Below are 18713 nucleotides of genomic sequence, written 5' to 3' on the forward strand. Positions count from 1 at the left end.
CCCAAGAGGGCTGCTTAAAGGAGGGTAAAGACATGCTAAGCATTAAAGAATTACTGTAGAATGTGGCTGAGTATTCAAAAAGGAACAAAGACAACCATGAGTGATACCAGTCCATTCTGGTGATGTCAGTGGTGGGGACACTCAGAAAGAAGGGCCTTCCCAGTACTTTTAAGTGGTTCAAAGAGAACATGATCAAGAGAGGCCTTCAGATCAATTGTGTTATTGTTTCTATCAACAGTGAACAGAGGGAATAACACGTAACCATCCTAGGTCGTTGGTTGCAGGATCACGGCCTTAAGGTGGAAATGATGCACCTCTCCTCTGAATCAAGTCTTACACGAACACTCCAGGAAGTTAAAGATGATGGGTCCCCATTTTGCATTCCTCTTGCACCGTAATTATGCTTCATGAGTGTACCAAAAGCTTTTTCTTGTCCCTAGTACATTGTCATATGCTCCTGGAAGATGCCCTGTGTTGTGGCTAAAGAATACAGGAGATTTTTCTCTGAACGGGAGCAGCAGGAACATGCTGGAATTGCACTGCAGGCGCCTTACCAGCTACTCTGTCCCTTCAGGCATTCAGCACCTTCTCTTCCTGTTGACTGAGGGAAAGTGTATGGTAATGAGTTGAACCTGCTCATTGACTACCTGGAAAGGAGGAAAAGGCAACTGGAAGGCTTGGAGACACCAACTCTTTGGCTAGCAAGTGATCATTCCTCATTTCAAGGCACAAATACCCCCTGTTATGGGCAAACTGCCTCCACTTCTTCCATCCCCTGGAAAAGGGATCCTTCTCAGGCCCTCATCCTCCTGCCCCCCTTCCTGCCAAGTCCCCCTCATTAAGGGACAGGCCAGGTGGCACTCTCTTTCCACCACCAGTTCTTCAGTCAGTGCTGCACAAGCAAACAGCTCAACCCAGGTCTTTGGTGAACTAAGAAAAGCTCCCTGAGCCAGGAGAACAAGATGGCTGCTGCCCCAATGGCAGCCTCACCCTCCTTCAAGGACCAAGGCCCCTGCTGACCTGCAGCACTGATGTCCAGGCAGTGGATATGAATGTGTTTCCCTTCTGTTCGATACATGGTCCTGTGGAAACGTTTTTCATATTTGGAGTCTCTTTGTGCCAAACTAGAGATTTGTGGAAGGTCATTGTTACAGATATGGGATCTCAAAGTTGTTCGATAACATACATATTAAAATACAATACAAACTTTTAACTTTTTTTTTTTAAAGATACAGTGTTTTTCTTTAGGGAGTTCATAGTCTATCAAAGAGAATGATATAGAACAAATATAATATAGAATGGTAGGAGAAATGCTTACAGAAGTGTGTGTAATTTCTGTGGAGTCTGCAAGTAATCTCCAGGTCTCCTCTTTGCCTGTTAGAGTTAGATACTTGATAGAGTGGATGATGTTTCCAAAAGTTGCTGTAGAACAAGTGAAAGGCCCCAAAGCAGACACATGTACAGGGGATCCCACTGGTATTTTGGTTTGGCTAGAGAAATAGGAGTGAGTGAAGAATGATGGCAGATGAAGGCAGAGAAGTAGGCACAGGTTTTCAGATTTTATTCTGTAGCAAGGGGTTCATCGTGTTTGTAAATTAGGAAGATAACACTGGTGGTTGTCTTTCTACAGAAGTGTTAAGATGCTGAGAGGAAAACTAGAAGGCGTGAGCCAAATTAAGAGGCTGTCGCAGTGAGGCCAGTGATGATAGATTTCCGAAAGCACGAGGAGAGGTGAAGAGGAAGGAGCAGTGGATTTCAGAAACGGAGATTCTCAGAGAAGATTTCAGAGTTAGTATAAACTGAGAACAGGAACAGTGTTAAGTACACCAAAATTTATTGAACGTTAACATATGCCAGGCATTTTACCAAATCCCTGTAACTCACACAGCATAAGACAAATGATAATTTATAGATGAGAACACAGTCTCAGAGAAGTTCATGAATAGCCCAGCATTGCACCTGTGGGGCTGTACCCCAGGGCTGCCTGGCTCCCAAGCTTGATTCTTCCCACTCCTTTTATTGCCTCTCGGTAGGGATTTTTTTTATTATTATTATTCTAATCATCTTTTCCATGGAAGTCTGCCTCATATTGTAGTTTTATAAAGTGAAAGGATGAGCAATTCAAGAGTCTCTAAATAACTATAATTTGAAGCTTCAAATTACTTCTCAACTGTAAGCTAATTAAATCTTGCAAGGCTGGCCCCTCTAAAGTTGAAAACGATTTGGCATCTCTTTCCATGTCATTAGGCTACATCTATCTTCACAGTGTGACGATTCCACACCCTGCATTTTCTGTTGGTCGACATGTGGTTTGAGGGCGGTGGGGCAAAGGGTGATAATTATTCCCATCCCCTCTGGTGAAATTTATCAGAAACTAATTCAGAAGCTGTGCTCTCATCACTAAGCTAGTTCACAGTTCAAAAACCAGTGATCGCTCAGGGATGTCTGACAAATACGGTGTCACCATAAATTGAAGAAATAGGAAGCCAGTAGCAATTATTGATGGTTGAGTGCAGGAGAAGTTCTTTTGGGCTTTTCACGTGAGTAGAAAAGATCTGATTTTAATAAACAAGATGGAATCCTGTCACCAGCTTTTCCTGCCAACTGGATTCTTCCTTTCCTACCAACCAAATTCATAAGCATCCTTTCCTTTTCTTTAAACAGTAATCATGGGGACTAAAGGAACACTGAGAGGCATGAAGCTCAAAAATAGCCCGAGCCCACCCCTCCTATCATGCCTTACACAGGGTTAAATGGGATTTCTGGACCAAAGGTGAGGAGGTTGTACGTCGTAGTGGTTTAGAGGACAGATGCTAGAACCAGACTGCCTAGAGTTGAAACCTGGTTCGCACACTCACTAGCCACGTGATCTTAGGCAAGTTGCTTACTGTCCCTGTGCCTCAGTTTCTTCATCTATAGAGTGGAAAGAATAAGACACACCCTATGGGTTTGTTTGAAGATTACAATGTAATGTAAAGAACTCAGAACAGCAGCTGGCACAGAGTAAGCCCTGTATAAGTGTTTATTATTATTACTATCATTCTTGACATTTATAAGCAATAACTTCTACTTTAGTGTGTTGTGGTGATTGTTATTAGGCTTAAATAATAAAATATTTGATTTTTTATTTCCAGTAAGCAAATTTTTTAGTATAATAAGAATAGACAGTCTCTTTTATGTTTATCCATTATGATGTTTTGCTCTGATTTTGTTGTGTAAATCTTTCAAATAGAAAAGATTTAAAACTGAACCATAAGTTTTAAAACTGGTAACTAAAATTGTGGCTTTTGTGCTTTTAAAAAATAGATTCTTTATTAAATTGGAAATAATTTAGTGCACCCACATTCCTTCTGCTTTAAGTAACCTATAGAAAATGAAAATGACTACCAAGGTGGAATTAACCATATTTGTGATTGGCAAAGGAAAGTCACAAACAGCTTTCATGCAGCACGTGTAGCTATTTTAATGGATGTTCCAGACTGGTCCATAAACCCACCCGGTTGCTGCACTATTCCACAGATGGCCACTTAAACAATTTAATATCACTAAAATGGTTCTGGTAAAGAATTCTTTAAAACACACTGCAATGATTTGTCATTTTGAGCTGTCTGAAATACCATCATTGCCCTAATGGCCCATGGTCAGAACATTTTTCTCCAAATGTGTTTTTTCCCTCCTACTGACTCTCCTTCTTCTGTTCAAACCCTCTTCTTTCATCTGTGTGTTCCTAATAACCACTAATCAGGCTTAAGTTTCATTCATAGTGTCTAGCCTCCACTAGATTTCCTTGCCCTGCTCTCTAAGACCTTGATTTGAGAAGCATCCTGTCTTCAAATCTTACCCTTTGTGAGTCCACTTCAGTAACTTTTAGGTAACCTTTTCTTCAAGTTCTGAGGGCTACTTGATTGTGGGAGGAGGGCAGCTTGACAGAGGGATTCACAGTGCAAAGACCCAGTGGTGAGCAGCCTATGGGACATGTACAGTGAGGAGGTGCTCCTACAAGGTACAGCATGTTGCACAGTGAGCCGTGCCCTCAGCTGTGGCAGTGGGAACGTGGGTAGATGTATCACAGAGGCACCACAGCTCCTCGCTGGTGTCCCCGGCAGACCATGCTAATCGATCATGGCAACCTTGCAATCCTTAACAGAGCACTCCAGTCACTACCAGTCATTTGATGTTGGCATGTAAGATGAAACCTATTTGCCATCCGGGATATGATTTCTGCAAAAGACATAAAGTTTTCTTCAAATGGATTTTTCTTATATTGATTCTCCATAAAAAAAAAAAAAAAGGAAAAAAAAACCCCTGAGGACGAAACATTAAATCTCAACTTTGTGAAGGCATTTCTTTAGCGGGGGAAATATAATATGGTTCGGAACATCAGACATCTTAAGCAAGCCTTTGGCAAGTGCTAGATTCAGTCAGTTCATAGCCGAATTTTTTGACACGTGCATAAATGCTGACATTCAGTGCTGGGGCTTCAGGTGAGATCAATGTACTGTAGATACCACACTGAGTTGACATTCTCTTACAGACATTCAGAACCCAGATTGTATTCTTGTCACACCAAGAGCCATCCTCTTTTTGTACAAAGGTGGATGATCGAGAGTGGCTCATTTCTCAGGAGCTTTGATTTTGCTCAAACACTTGGAGAAATGCTTTGTTATAACCTTAAAGATCTGGAATATGAGCAAAACTTAGTCAATTCACAGTTAACACATAAAGCACAGATATGCCTTATTTAGACTATGCTAAGCATTTTCCATACATTATCACATCTGATCCCCATAGCAATTCTACAAGGTAGATAGAGCCTACTTTTATTTCTAAGATGTCCTAAGATGAGGACATTGAGAAGAGAGAGCCCTAATTTGCCCAAAGCGCTATAGCTAATAAATGGAAGAATCACGATTTGTGTTCAGATAGTCTGAAAAGCCTATTCTCTTCTCCCACACTGCCTTCACTTGAATTGGAAGTTTTATAATTCTCCTTATTTGAAGGTTCATACCATCCAGTCCTGCCTCTGGCTCCAAAGAAGCAAGCCCTTTGGGACCTCATTGGGTAGTAACTTCTAAAGCTTGAGCCCTGGCATAAGGCATCTGACAAATCATAGCCTCACCACCATGAGCAGAATAATAAAGAACCCCGGTTAAGGTTAAGCTTAAATAATACAGCAAGAACGCATTAGGACCTAGGAATAGAGTGGATATTTCAGAGGGTAGCCAAAAAGAGATAGGGATTGAAAAGAATTGAAAGCCCAAGGAGTGCTTTTCCAGTGAAGTCAGCCATGTTTCTCAAAATGTGATCATGAGAACCCCTGCATTAGAAGTGCCAGGAAGTCCCAAGTTCAGAAATATCTCCCCCGAGGGAGAGGGAAGATGGCGGTGTAGGAGGACGCTGGGCTCACCGCGCGTCCTGCTGATCACTTAGATTCCACCTACACCTGCCTAAATAACCCAGAAAACCGCCAGAGGATTAGCAGAACGGAGTCGCCGGAGCCAAGCGCAGACGAGAGGCCCACGGAAGAGGGTAGGAAGAGCGGTGAGGCGGTGCGCGCTCCACGGACTGGCGGAGGGGAGCCAGGGCGGAGGGGCGGCTCGCCGGCCAAGCAGAGCCCCTGAGTCTGGCTTGCAAAAAGCGGAGGGGCCTGACGGACTGTGTTCCGACCTCAAGCGTGACTTAGCGGCTGGGAGGTCATAAGTTAACAGCTCTGCTCAGAAAGCGGGAAGGCTGGAGGACAAAGGGAAGGAGAGCTGCTGAGCCCCCTGATGACAGAGCTCAGTTTGGTGGGGAACAAAGGTGCTCGCCAGCGCCATCTCCCCCGCCCATCCCCCAGCCAAAATCCCAAAGAGAGCCAGTTCCTGCCAGGGAACTTGCTCGCTCCGCGCAAACACCCAACTCTGCGCTTCTGCAGAGCCAAACCTCCGGCAGCGGATCTGACTCCCTCCTGCTGCCATAGGGCCCCTCCTGAAGTGGATCACCTAAGGAGAAGCAAGCTAAGCCTTCCTCTCCTGCCCCTGTGCACCTTGCCTACCCACCCCAGCTAAGACGCCAGATCCCCAGCATCACAAGCCTGGCAGTGTGCAAGTAGCCCAGACAGGCCACCCCACCCCACCCCACAGTGAATCCCGCCCCTAGGAGAGGGGAAGAGAAGGCACACACCAGTCTGACTGTGGACACAGCGGTGGGCTGGGGGCAGACATCAGGTCTCACTGCGGCTCCGCCCACCAACTCCAGTTATACACCACAGCACAGGGGAAGTTCCCTGCAGGTCCTCACCACGCCAGGGACTATCCAAAATGACCAAGCGGAAGAATTCCCCTCAGAAGAATCTCCAGGAAATAACAACAGCTAATGAGCTGATCAAAAAGGATTTAAATAATATAACAGAAAGTGAATTTAGAATAATAGTCATAAAATTAATCGCTAGGCTTGAAAACAGTATAGCTGACAGCAGAGAATCTCTTGCTACAGAGATCAAGGGACTAAGGAACAGTCACGAGGAGCTGAAAAACGCTTTAAACGAAATGCATAACAAAATGGAAACCACCACGGCTCGGATTGAAGAGGCAGAGGAGAGAATAGGTGAACTAGAAGATAAAGTTATGGAAAAAGAGGAAGCTGAGAAAAAGAGAGATAAAAAAAATCCAGGAGTATGAGGGGAAAATTAGAGAACTAAGTGATACACTAAAAAGAAATAATATACGCATAATTGGTATCCCAGAGGAGGAAGAGAGAGGGAAAGGTGCTGAAGGGGTACTTGAAGAAATAATAGCTGAGAACTTCCCTGAACTGGGGAAGGAAAAAGGCATTGAAATCCAAGAGGCACAGAGAACTCCCTTCAGACGTAACTTGAATTGATCTTCTGCACGACATATCATAGTGAAACTGGCAAAATACAAGGATAAAGAGAAAATTCTGAAAGCAGCAAGGGGTAAACGTGCCCTCACATATAAAGGGAGACCTATAAGACTCGTGACTGATCTCTCTTTTGAAACTTGGCAGGCCAGAAAGAATTGGCACGAGATTTTCAGTGTGCTAGACAGAAAAAATATGCAGCTGAGAATCCTTTATCCAGCAAGTCTGTCATTTAGAATAGAAGGAGAGATAAAGGTCTTCCCAAACAAACAAAAACTGAAGGAATTTGTCACCACTAAACCAGCCCTCCAAGAGATCCTAAGGGGGACCCTGTGAGACAAAGTACCAGAGACATCACTACAAGCATAAAACATACAGACATCACAATGACTCTAAACCCATATCTTTCTATAATAACACTGAATGTAAATGGATTAAATGCGCCAACCAAAAGACATAGGGTATCAGAATGGATAAAAAAACAAGACCCATCTATTTGCTGTCTACAAGAGACTCATTTTAGACCTGAGGACACCTTTAGATTGAGAGTGAGGGGATGGAGAACTATTTATCATGCTACTGGAAGCCAAAAGAAAGCTGGAGTAGCCATACTTATATCAAACAAACTAGACTTTAAATTAAAGGCTGTAACAAGAGATGAAGAAGGACATTATATAATAGTGACAGGGTCTATCCATCAGGAAGAGCTAACAATTATAAATGTCTATGCGCCGAATACCGGAGCGCCCAAATATAGAAAACAATTACTCATAAACACAAGCAACCTTATTGATAAGAATGTGGTAATTGCAGGGGACTTTAACACCCCACTTACAGAAATGGATAGATCATCTAGACACACGGTCAATAAAGAAACAAGGGCCCTGAATGAGACATTGGATCAGATGGACTTGACAGATATATTTAGAACTCTGCATCCCAAAGCAACAGAATATACTTTCTTCTCGAGTGCACATGGAACATTCTCCAAGATAGATCATATACTGGGTCACAAAACAGCCCTTCATAAGTTTACAAGAATTGAAATCATACCATGCATACTTTCAGACCACAATGCTATGAAGCTTGAAATCAACCACAGAAAAAAGTCTGGAAAACCTCCAAAAGCGTGGAGGGTAAAGAACACCCTACTAACGAATGAGTGGGTCAACCAGGCAATTAGAGAAGAAATTAAAAAATATATGGAAACAAACGAAAATGAAAATACAACAATCCAGGGGCGCCTGGGTGGCGCAGTCGGTTAAGCGTCCGACTTCAGCCAGGTCACGATCTCGCGGTCCGTGAGTTCGAGCCCCGCGTCGGGCTCTGGGCTGATGGCTCAGAGCCTGGAGCCTATTTCCGATTCTGTGTCTCCCTCTCTCTGCCCCTCCCCCGTTCATGCTCTGTCTCTCTCTGTCCCAAAAATAAATAAAAACATTGAAAAAAAATTAAAAAAAAAAAAAAAAAAGAAAATACAACAATCCAAACACTTTGGGATGCAGCGAAGGCTGTCCTGAGAGGAAAATACATTGCAATCCAGGCCTATATCAAGAAACAAGAAAAATCCCAAATACAAAATCTAACAGCACACCTAAAGAAAATAGAAGCAGAACAGCAAAGGCAGCCTAAACCCAGCAGAAGAAGAGAAATAATAAAGATCAGAGCAGAAATAAACAATATAGAATCTAAAAAAAACTGTAGAGCAGATCAACGAAACCAAGAGTTGGTTTTTTGAAAAAATAAACAAAATTGACAAACCTCTAGCCAGGCTTCTCAAAAAGAAAAGGGAGATGACCCAAATAGATAAAATCATGAATGAAAATGGAATTATTACAACCAATCCCTCAGAGATACAAACGATTATCAGGGAATACTATGAAAAATTATATGCCAACAAATTGGACAACCTGGAAGAAATGGACAAATTCCTGAACACCCACACTCTTCCAAAACTCAATCAGGAGGAAATAGAAAGCTTGAACAGACCCATCACCAGCGAAGAAATTGAATCGGTTATCAAAAATCTCCCAACAAATAAGAGTCCAGGACCAGATGGCTTCCCAGGGGAGTTCTACCAGACGTTTAAAGCAGAGATAATACCTATCCTTCTCAAGCTATTCCAAGAAATAGAAAGGGAAGGAAAACTTCCAGACTCATTCTATGAAGCCAGTATTACTTTGATTCCTAAACCAGACAGAGACCCAGTAAAAAAAGAGAACTACAGGCCAATATCCCTGATGAATATGGATGCAAAAATTCTCCATAAGATACTAGCAAATCGAATTCAATGGCATATAAAAAGAATTATTCACCATGATCAAGTGGGATTCATTCCTGGGATGCAGGGCTGGTTCAACATTCGCAAATCAATCAACGTGATCCATCACATTAACAAAAAAAAAGAGAAAAACCATATGATCCTGTCAATCGATGCAGAAAAGGCCTTTGACAAAGGCCTTTCTTTCTTAATAAAAACCCTTGAGAAAGTCGGGATAGAAGGAACATACTTAAAGATCATAAAAGCCATTTATGAAAAGCCCACAGCTAACATCATCCTCAACGGGGAAAAACTGAGAGCTTTTTCCCTGAGATCAGGAACACGACAGGGATGCCCACTCTCACCGCTGTTGTTTAACATAGTGCTGGAAGTTCTAGCATCAGCAATCAGACAACAAAAGGAAATCAAAGGCATCCAAATTGGCAAAGATGAAGTCAAGCTTTCGCTTTTTGCAGATGACATGATATTATACATGGAAAATCCAAAGGACTCCACCAAAAGTCTGCTAGAACTGATACATGAATTCAGCAAAGTTGCAGGATACAAAATCAATGTACAGAAATCAGTTGCATTCTTATACACTAACAATGAAGCAACAGAAAGACAAATAAAGAAACTGATCCCATTCACAATTGCACCAAGAAGCATAAAATACCTAGGAATAAATCTAACCAAAGATGTAAAGGATCTGTATGCTGAAAACTATAGAAAGCTTATGAAGGTAATTGAAGAAGATTTAAAGAAATGGAAAGACATTCCCTGCTCATGGATTGGAAGAATAAATATTGTCAAAATGTCAATACTACCCAAAGCTATCTACACATTCAATGCAATCCCAATCAAAATTGCACCAGCATTCTTCTCGAAACTAGAACAAGCAATCCTAAAATTCATATGGAACCACCAAAGGCCCCGAATAGCCAAAGTAATTTTGAAGAAGAAGACCAAAGCAGGAGGCATCACAATCCCAGACTTTAGCCTCTACTACAAAGCTGTCATCATCAAGACAGCATGGTATTGGCACAAAAACAGACCCATAAACCAATGGAATAGAATAGAAACCCCAGAACTAGACCCACAAACGTATGGCCAACTAATCTTTGACAAAGCAGGAAAGAACATCCAATGGAAAAAAGACAGTCTCTTTAACAAATGGTGCTGGGAGAACTGGACAGCAACATGCAGAAGGTTGAAACTAGACCACTTTCTCACACCATTCACAAAAATAAACTCAAAATGGACAAAGGACCTGAATGTGAGACAGGAAACCATCAAAACCTTAGAGGAGAAAGCAGGAAAAGACCTCTTTTACCTCAGCCGTAGCAATCTCTTATTCGACACATCCCCAAAGGCAAGGGAATTAAAAGCAAAAGTGAATTACTGGGACCTTATGAAGATAAAAAGCTTCTGCACAGCAAAGGAAACAACCAACAAAACTAAAAGGCAACCAACGGAATGGGAAAAGATATTTGCAAATGACATATCGGACAAAGGGCTAGTATCCAAAATCTATAAAGAGCTCACCAAACTCCACACCCGAAAAGCAAATAACCCAGTGAAGAAATGGGCAGAAAACATGAATAGACACTTCTCTAAAGAAGACATCCGGATGGCCAACAGGCACATGAAAAGATGTTCAGCGTCACTCCTTATCAGGGAAATACAAATCAAAACCACACTCAGATATCACCTCACGCCAGTCAGAGTGGCCAAAATGAACAAATCAGGAGACTATAGATGCTGGAGAGGATGTGGAGAAACGGGAACCCTCTTGCACTGTTGGTGGGAATGCAAATTGGTGCAGCCGCTCTGAAAAGCAGTGTGGAGGTTCCTCAGAAAATTAAAAATAGACCTACCCTATGACCCAGCAAGGGTCATAGGAATTTATCCAAGGGACATAGGAGTACTGATGCATAGGGGCACTTGTACCCCAATGTTCATAGCAGCACTCTCAACAATAGCCAAATTATGGAAAGAGCCTAAATGTCCATCAACTGATGAATGGATAAAGAAATTGTGGTTCATATACACAATGGAATACTACGTGGCAATGAGAAAAAATGAAATATGGCCTTTTGTAGCAACGTGGATGGAACTGGAGAGTGTGATGCTAAGTGAAATAAGCCATACAGAGAAAGACAGATACCATATGGTTTCACTCTTATGTGGATCCTGAGAAACTCAACAGGAACCCATGGGGGAGGGGAAGGAAAAAAAAAAAAAAAAGAGGTTAGAGTGGGAGAGAGCCAAATCATAAGAGACTGTTGAGAACTGAGAACAAACTAAGGGTTGATGGGGGGTGAGAGGGAGGGGAGAGTGGGGGATGGGTATTGAGGAGGGCACCTTTTGGGATGAGCACTGGGTGTTGTATGGAAACCAATTTGACAATAAATTTCATATATAAATAAAATAAATAAATAAATAAATAAAAGAAATATCTCCCCCATGTTGCCTTGTTTCAGTTAACGATTTTTCTTAACATTCATACATCTGGGTAGCTGTCAACTATGAGGCAATTAGATTGCTTTTAGTTGAGATTTGCAACCTGACAAATCAGGAACAGGGAAAAAAGCCTTTGGCTTCTGAAGCTCAGAAAGAAGATGGGAGTGTGAAGGTCAGGGTTGGGACAATATTAGAATGCGAGAGAGTGGGGGAGTCAGAGATGGTATGAGGATCGTGAAAACCTGAAGGGTAGGAAGGTGGCCGTAGGGGTCCTTGTGAATCTGCCTTGTGTCCCTCTGTTTTCTGTGTTCTGCTGGTCTCTCCCTACTCTAGGCCAGAATGAAGGGCCGTGCAGGCCTTGGTGCTCTCTCACCAGTTTCCAGACCCTCTCCTCTTGGGCTGCAGTAACTCCAGGAAGGACATCCTCCAGTAACTCCAGTTAACATCCACGGCCATGCCTTTACCACCCCAAATATCTGACAGAAAAGCTATAAAACTTTTACGAGGGAATACTCAATGTCCAGATTTTTTTACATCCCCACAGTCTTGCCATATGGTCACTGTTTGTGACACACGGGATCCCCACAGGGCCAGTATCCCAGCCCCAAGCACGATGTAGGTTCCTGGCCACAGTCAGGACTTACGCTAGTGCTTGCCAAGATGGCTGCTGTCACCTTTTAGAAGTTACTCCATACTTCCTGATTACTGTTGCTTATGAAAAACATTTGCTTCAACTGTTTCACCTCTTTTAATTCTGATTGTAGGTGTTCATACATGCAACATGAGCATTTCTAGCTGAGAAAGACTAATTCAGGTATTTTGGTCCAATTTAAGTACCAGCAGGGGTTGGGCATAGCAACAGATGGCATAAAGAGGGCTAGCCTCCTGTTTTCACAAGAACCTTGCAAGTGAGGTATTATTAGCCCCATTTTACAGATGAAGAAATGAATGCTCTGACAATTACTTGTTCAAGTTTCACAGATAGTGACCAGGATTTAAAGCTAACCTGGCCTGCTCCCATGGCCTGTGCTCACTCCAGTTGCCCATTGGAGATGCCAGGTGATGACAGTAATGGCCCTTATAACACACACAGCTCTCCTCTGCCAGTGCTGCTGCTCTCCCTCCTTCGGGAAGGGTGACGGTGTCGTCAGGCCTGCAAGCAGTGACCCATGTGTCGGCAGCGTTCTTTCACAACCACTTTTACCTTCCGGTTTTCCTTGATCCTCCTCCCTTTCCTTGCGTGTTTTGACTTCCACGTTCGCCTCCTTCCAGAATCAGGTGTTTCCTGGCTTTCCTTCCCCTGCCAACACTCACAACCACTTTTCATCTGTTAACTGCTTAGATGTTGAGGTGCACCTTGTTGAATGAATCCTAAGTGGAGAGTGCCCATTATAAATACAGTTGCCTTGGGGCGCCTGGGTGGCTCAGGTTAAGCATCCAACTTCGGCTCAGGTCATGATCTCACAGTTCATGGGTTTGAGCCCTGCATTGGGCTCTGTGCTGACACCTCAGAGCCTGGAGCCTGCTTCAGAGTCTGTGTCTCCTGATCTCTGCCCCTCCCCTGCTCATGCTCTGTCTCTCAAAAATAAAAAATAAATGTTAAAAAATTTAAAAATAATAATAAAAAAATAAATGCAGTTGTCTTTAAAAATAATGTGGTGTATTAGTGAAACCAAAGGTTGCTTTTTATAGACTTTCTGCAAAATCAAATAGGCCCTTGTCATTTGTAGGTTAAAATGCTTTGAAATTTAGAATCAGCTGATGCTCCTCTTTCAGAGGAGGTGAGAGAAGCACGTAGATGTTTAAACATATGATCATGTGGAAGAGTTGTCACCACTGTGGATTATGCTTTGCACCTGCCATCTTCTTATATCTAAAAAATGTTAGCTACAGCCAAGTGTTGCCACATTCAAAGCTACTCCCTGTTCTTTTGTTACCTTATTTCAATTAAAAGGGAAAAAAAAGGTGTTGAAATGACTAATACTCTAGTACCAAGAGCATCACAGACCAAAACAGGTAGTTTTATGCTATTGCTATAGAAACAGCAGTAAAAGAAATGAGCATAAACCTTGCTTTTAAATGATTCAGTTATTCTCTTTTAGACCCTTGGTGCCATAATAGACACTCTCCTTTTAAGTAAACAAGGAATGGAACATCTATTAATGTAGATTTTTACTTTGCATTAAGATTTTTTTAAAAGCTAAAACCATGCCTTACAGAAAAATAAAGATTAAGTGGGTTTTCCCAAATGCTACCTCAGTTTAGAATTCATGCAGATGTTTCTGTAAATCCATTGTCTCTAGACACAACCTTATGATTTTGTTATCTAATTTGGCGAACATTAATACAGCTAATGTTTACTGAGCAGCTACTGTATGGCAGGCATCTGCTAGTCACATTGCCGCTGCCCTCATATTCTGAAGGAGAAGGCAGAGAAAAGCAAGTACATAACTACAAATCTGGTAAGTACTCTGAAGGAAACAGGCAAAGGATTAACCAAGGTGGTACTTGTTCTTAGGTATGGCAATAAGGATATTTAAATTAAGACTTGAAGGAGGATGAAGAACCAGCTGTGGAAGGAAAAAGGTAGCCACAGAAAGAAAAGCCCTGTGCAAATTCCTGTCACAAGAGTATACCAGGTGTGAAGCTGTACAGTGGCACAAATGAGGTTGGCGTGCATGCTGCTTTATCTCCCTTCCACCCCTCCAGATCCACGGACTGTCTTCTTTCATGTGCTCTGTGTCCAGGGCAGCACATGCCTTCTGTTCCCCCACATCACATTGTATTAATCACCCAGACTCCCTCAATCTCAGGCCTTTTCAGTCAGTGGGAAGTATCATCAGGAGATCAGAGGACAGGAAGAGAGAAGTCAGGGTACTTCTTTCCTTTCCTTCTGCGGGACCCCTCCTACGAAGATCCAGTTGCTCTGGTTCCAGTCCTCCTCTTGCCCTTATACACCTAGGAATGGTTATGGCTGCCCTCTGTTGTTACCTTTCAGTGTCTAACGATCCCTCGTTCCCTCAACCCTGCCCATACCTCTGTGAGGAGATATTTCATGGCATTCATTTAACCCATGTAGAGTGATTTTTTTTTTTTTCCTTTGAGGTTCCTGATTATAGAGAATGAGACCTGGTAAGTGAGGCGGGATAATTTATAGACCTTGTGAGCTAGGAACGTAGATTTTGTTCTCAGAGCAGCGCAGCGTGAAGTTACTGACATAAGACAGGCTAATAGATCCCCATGTAAGATGGTCACTCTGGATGCACTTGAGAGTCTTGACTAGGGAAAGGAGGATAAGAATGGAAGCAGGGAGACCAGCTGGAAGGCTGTGCAGGCAAGACATACAGTGCTTGGACCAGAGTGACAGTATAAGAGTTAGAGAAATGAGTAGATTCAACATAGAACTGATAGACTTGAAGAGAGGAAATCCCTTAGGTTTCTGATTTGAGCCCTGCTGGGAGTAGTGAGGATGGGGAATTGGGGTCTTTTTTTTTAAGTTATTTAAATTCCAGTTAACATACAGTGTTATTAGTTTCAGGTGTACAATATAGTGATTCACTTCCATACATCGCCCTGTGCTCATCACAAGTGTACTCCTTAATTCCCATCACCTATCTCACCCATCCCCCACCCATCTCCCCTCTGGTAACCATCAGTTTGTTCTCTATAGTTAAGAATCTGTTTGTTGGTTTTCCTCTTGATGGGTTTCATTTGCAATGTCTGTGGAATATCCAGGAAAGGTTTGAAGTAAGCAGTTTGGAGTTCAAGGAATGAATCAGGGCTAGGGATGTAGATTGAATTGTCAACATACAGAAAACATTTAAAATCAGAGGAGGGAGTGGAAAATAGTCCCCAAGGAAAAGAATGTTTGAGAGAGAGAGAGAGAAAAGAGAACCCAGAAGCTCCCAGATATAAGTCTATAGGAACTATTTGAATGCACATTTTAATTCCTCCCAGAATATTGAATAATACATAAGTCTAGCTTTAGGGAAAAGAAAAAGGGAATAGTGAATGCTTCAGAAATCAAATGTGAAAATGACAGGTATTATCTTCTCCCCATAAAATTATCTTGATATCTAATTGGATATACTTTTTAAACGAGCAGTAGTTTTGTGCCTTCTGGGAACACTTCCTTGCTTTGAAAATTGGTACAGATATAGCTCATGTGACCACGTTAGCCTTGTGCTGGAAACTTGTGAATTGTCTATGGAATTGAACAAGTTAATTTGCTGCTCATCTCAAGCTCTTATTTCTAACCAACAGGATTCAGGTGATGAATTCTATGTGTTGTCTAACTTAATTGGGAAATGTGTTTACATTGATAAGCTTCCAGCCTAATTCAAATGAAGGAAAGCTTTCTAATTTCACCTTTCATTTACTAAAATATTTTAAGATAAAAGAATGTATAAAAATGGCACCAATGTGTTACCACTAATGCAATCCATAATAACCAAATCTATTTGCTTTTTACTTCAAAACAATTATTAGGCTCTACAGTGAGACATTTCTTAGTGTTTTTCTTTAGTTCCTCTACAAATGATCATCCTCTGACTCCAGGGACCTATAGATTTTATTATATGGCCTTCCAGCTTGTATATTATAGCACTGAACTGTCATCCATAGCATCCATTAGAATGTTATTGACAAAATGTCCACTCGTATTGAACTAAGCACTCGATAAACCACTATAAGTAAATTGTTGTGCTCTTACCTCGAAGGATGGTCTATTGATTCCCCACATGAGTATGGGCCTCGCAGCAAAACCCTAGCTACAATTCCCTTGTGGTACCTGTGAAATGTTGCATATCTTTTTTGAGGTCCCGAGAAGTAAAGAGTTTTTTTAAACCTTCTTTTTTATATATCGTTGTCTGTGTAGATTATTTATTTTATTTCAGATAGTAAACTACTAATCATTGCTTTGTCCATATGGGCTAAAGCTCTTCCATTTAGAAATTATATAATAAAAGCAATCCATACCTAAATTAAGAATCTTTGAAATCATTCTCTAAAGGTAACTGTTTTTGTGAGTGCCTGCAGAGATTAATTCTGTGTGTGTGTGTGTGGTATTATAATTCTTTTTTCCACAAAAAGAATCTACCATTTATACTTTATAGAAATTGGTTCGGTATGGTGACAGTGGGCCTACCTACTTTTATTTATCTTGGGAATCTTTCCATGCTACTACATATTAATCTGTCTCATTCTTTTTAGTAGCTGCTATATGTATTATTGCATGGGTATAGGATAACATATTTATCTAAAATTTCTCTATTTGTTTTTCTCTCCATGTTGTAATGAACCTCCATATAAGTGTATCTTTATGTACTTGTAAAATCTTCTCCATTTAAGACACGTGAGATTTTCATGTGAGTAAAAGAATGTATACATTACCTAAAGGTTCATAATCTTCTACAGGTATAGTGATACAATCAGGAAAGCAGAGATGAAGAGGGAGGGAAAATCTGGAGGTGTTCAAGGACATTTAACAGATTCCCCCCCCCCCCCCACCTTGTTGGATTCTGCCAAATTTTCACTGAGGGCAAAAGTTTTAAAAAGTTTTTTCAAGACTCTAAATACTCAGAAATCCCTAATAATCAGAGTTTATGTAGTATTTTATATTGATAATTGAACATCCTGATTTACAATTTGTGGAAAACGTACTTTTAGTGCCAAATATCTTCTTTATGGTGGTCTTCAAAAAGTGATCATTTATAATGATACTATTCAGTGCAACACAATAGTCAGTTATGGAACAAGCAGTCCCCTAACCCTATGTATAAACAAAAGGTTACAGTGCATTGGTGTTGTATTTCCTAAAATAAACGTGAGTTCATTGACAATTTATGACAAAGTGTGTTTTTCGGAGTGGGGGTGCTGGGAGGTAGGGTTAGGAGAGTGAGTGGTATGAGAGTTCCATGGTTTGACATCTCACTTTTATGTTAGAGAATTCTAGCATCCAGGCTGTAGCTTTTCTAAGGAAGGTGAATGTTGCTTAAAAACAGATGATCTTGAAGAAAAGGAAAGAGAAAACCCAATAAATTAGAGCTGACAAATCAATTAGAAACATACATCTGGAGGAGTAATATCCTATATTTACAAAGTGCTTCACAGTTTCTTTTTTATAATTTTGTATTTTATTGTATTTATTTATTAATATAGCCAAAAAGACAAGAGAGTAGGACATTAAAAGGAACTATTGTTTTACATTTATTTTCTGGGGATAGTACAGAAAGGGTTTGACTATCACTCATATGCCCAAGAAATATATCATAAAATATTAATAAAGCAAGCATCTGTGCACACCACCTATCCCAACAAATAGAACAGTATCTAGCACTTGATGGCTGTGTAAACAAATTTCCCTTTTTTCTCACAGGTAGCAGTGTTCTCATTTTCATGTTTATAATTTTTTTTATTTTAATTTTATTTATTTATTTATTTGTTCTTTATTTTTCAGCATGATGAATAGACAGATGTTATTATCCCCAATTTATATTTTAGTATATGTGCTGCCGAAGCGAGCACTATCCCCAATCTATAGATGAAGGAATTGAAACTCCCAAGAGGTTGACTCTAGTTCCTGAAACCCTTTGTCTTTAATAATAAAGATGTAAATATTACTGTGTTAGTTTCCTAGGGCTGCCATAATAAATCACCACAAACTAGGTGGCTTGAAACAACAGTATTATCTCACAGTTCTGGAAGCTAAAAGTCCCAGATCAAAGTGTCAGCAGGGTTAGTTCCTTCTGAAACACTTAATGAGAATCTACCATGCTCCTCTCTGCCAGCTTTTCTGGCAGTTGCCAGCAATCTTTGGCATTTCTTGGCTTATAGATGCATCACTCAAGTTTCTGGCTCTGTAGCCAGAAACACATGGTACCCTCTGTGTGTGTATGTCTGAATTTCCATCTTCTTATAAGGACACCAATCATTGGATTACAGCCCACTTTAACCCAGCATGACTTTATCTTAATTCAATTATTTCTGCAAAGACCCCATTTTCCAAATAAGATCACATTCATAGGTACCAGGGATTAAGACTTGGACATATTTTTCTGGGGAACACAGTTGAACCTACAACAATGACTGTGGGTCATTGAATGAATGTTTTCTTAAAGCACAAGGGCATCACCAA

At 41.1% G+C, this 18713-nt stretch overlaps 1 protein-coding gene across 13 annotated transcripts in view; it reads left to right on the forward strand.

The window, feature by feature from the left end:
* Positions 1-18713, forward strand: part of CFAP20DC (CFAP20 domain containing) — a 238572-nt gene that overhangs the window by 55474 nt on the left and 164385 nt on the right. The window contains exons 1-2 of one of the 13 annotated variants that reach the window (XM_040454592.1): positions 945-1141; positions 1631-1788. The exons of 11 other annotated variants lie outside the window; for them this stretch is intronic. The gene's annotated coding sequence lies outside the window, so the exon portion shown is untranslated. Of the gene's footprint in view, positions 1-944; positions 1142-1630; positions 1789-18713 lie in introns of those variants that run through there. One more of the 13 variants, XM_040454593.1, reaches the window with a different exon arrangement.

The sequence above is a fragment of the Herpailurus yagouaroundi genome, unplaced genomic scaffold (genome assembly GCF_014898765.1).
Source record: "Herpailurus yagouaroundi ecotype Mexico unplaced genomic scaffold, PumYag 213, whole genome shotgun sequence".
NCBI lineage: Eukaryota > Metazoa > Chordata > Mammalia > Carnivora > Felidae > Herpailurus > Herpailurus yagouaroundi.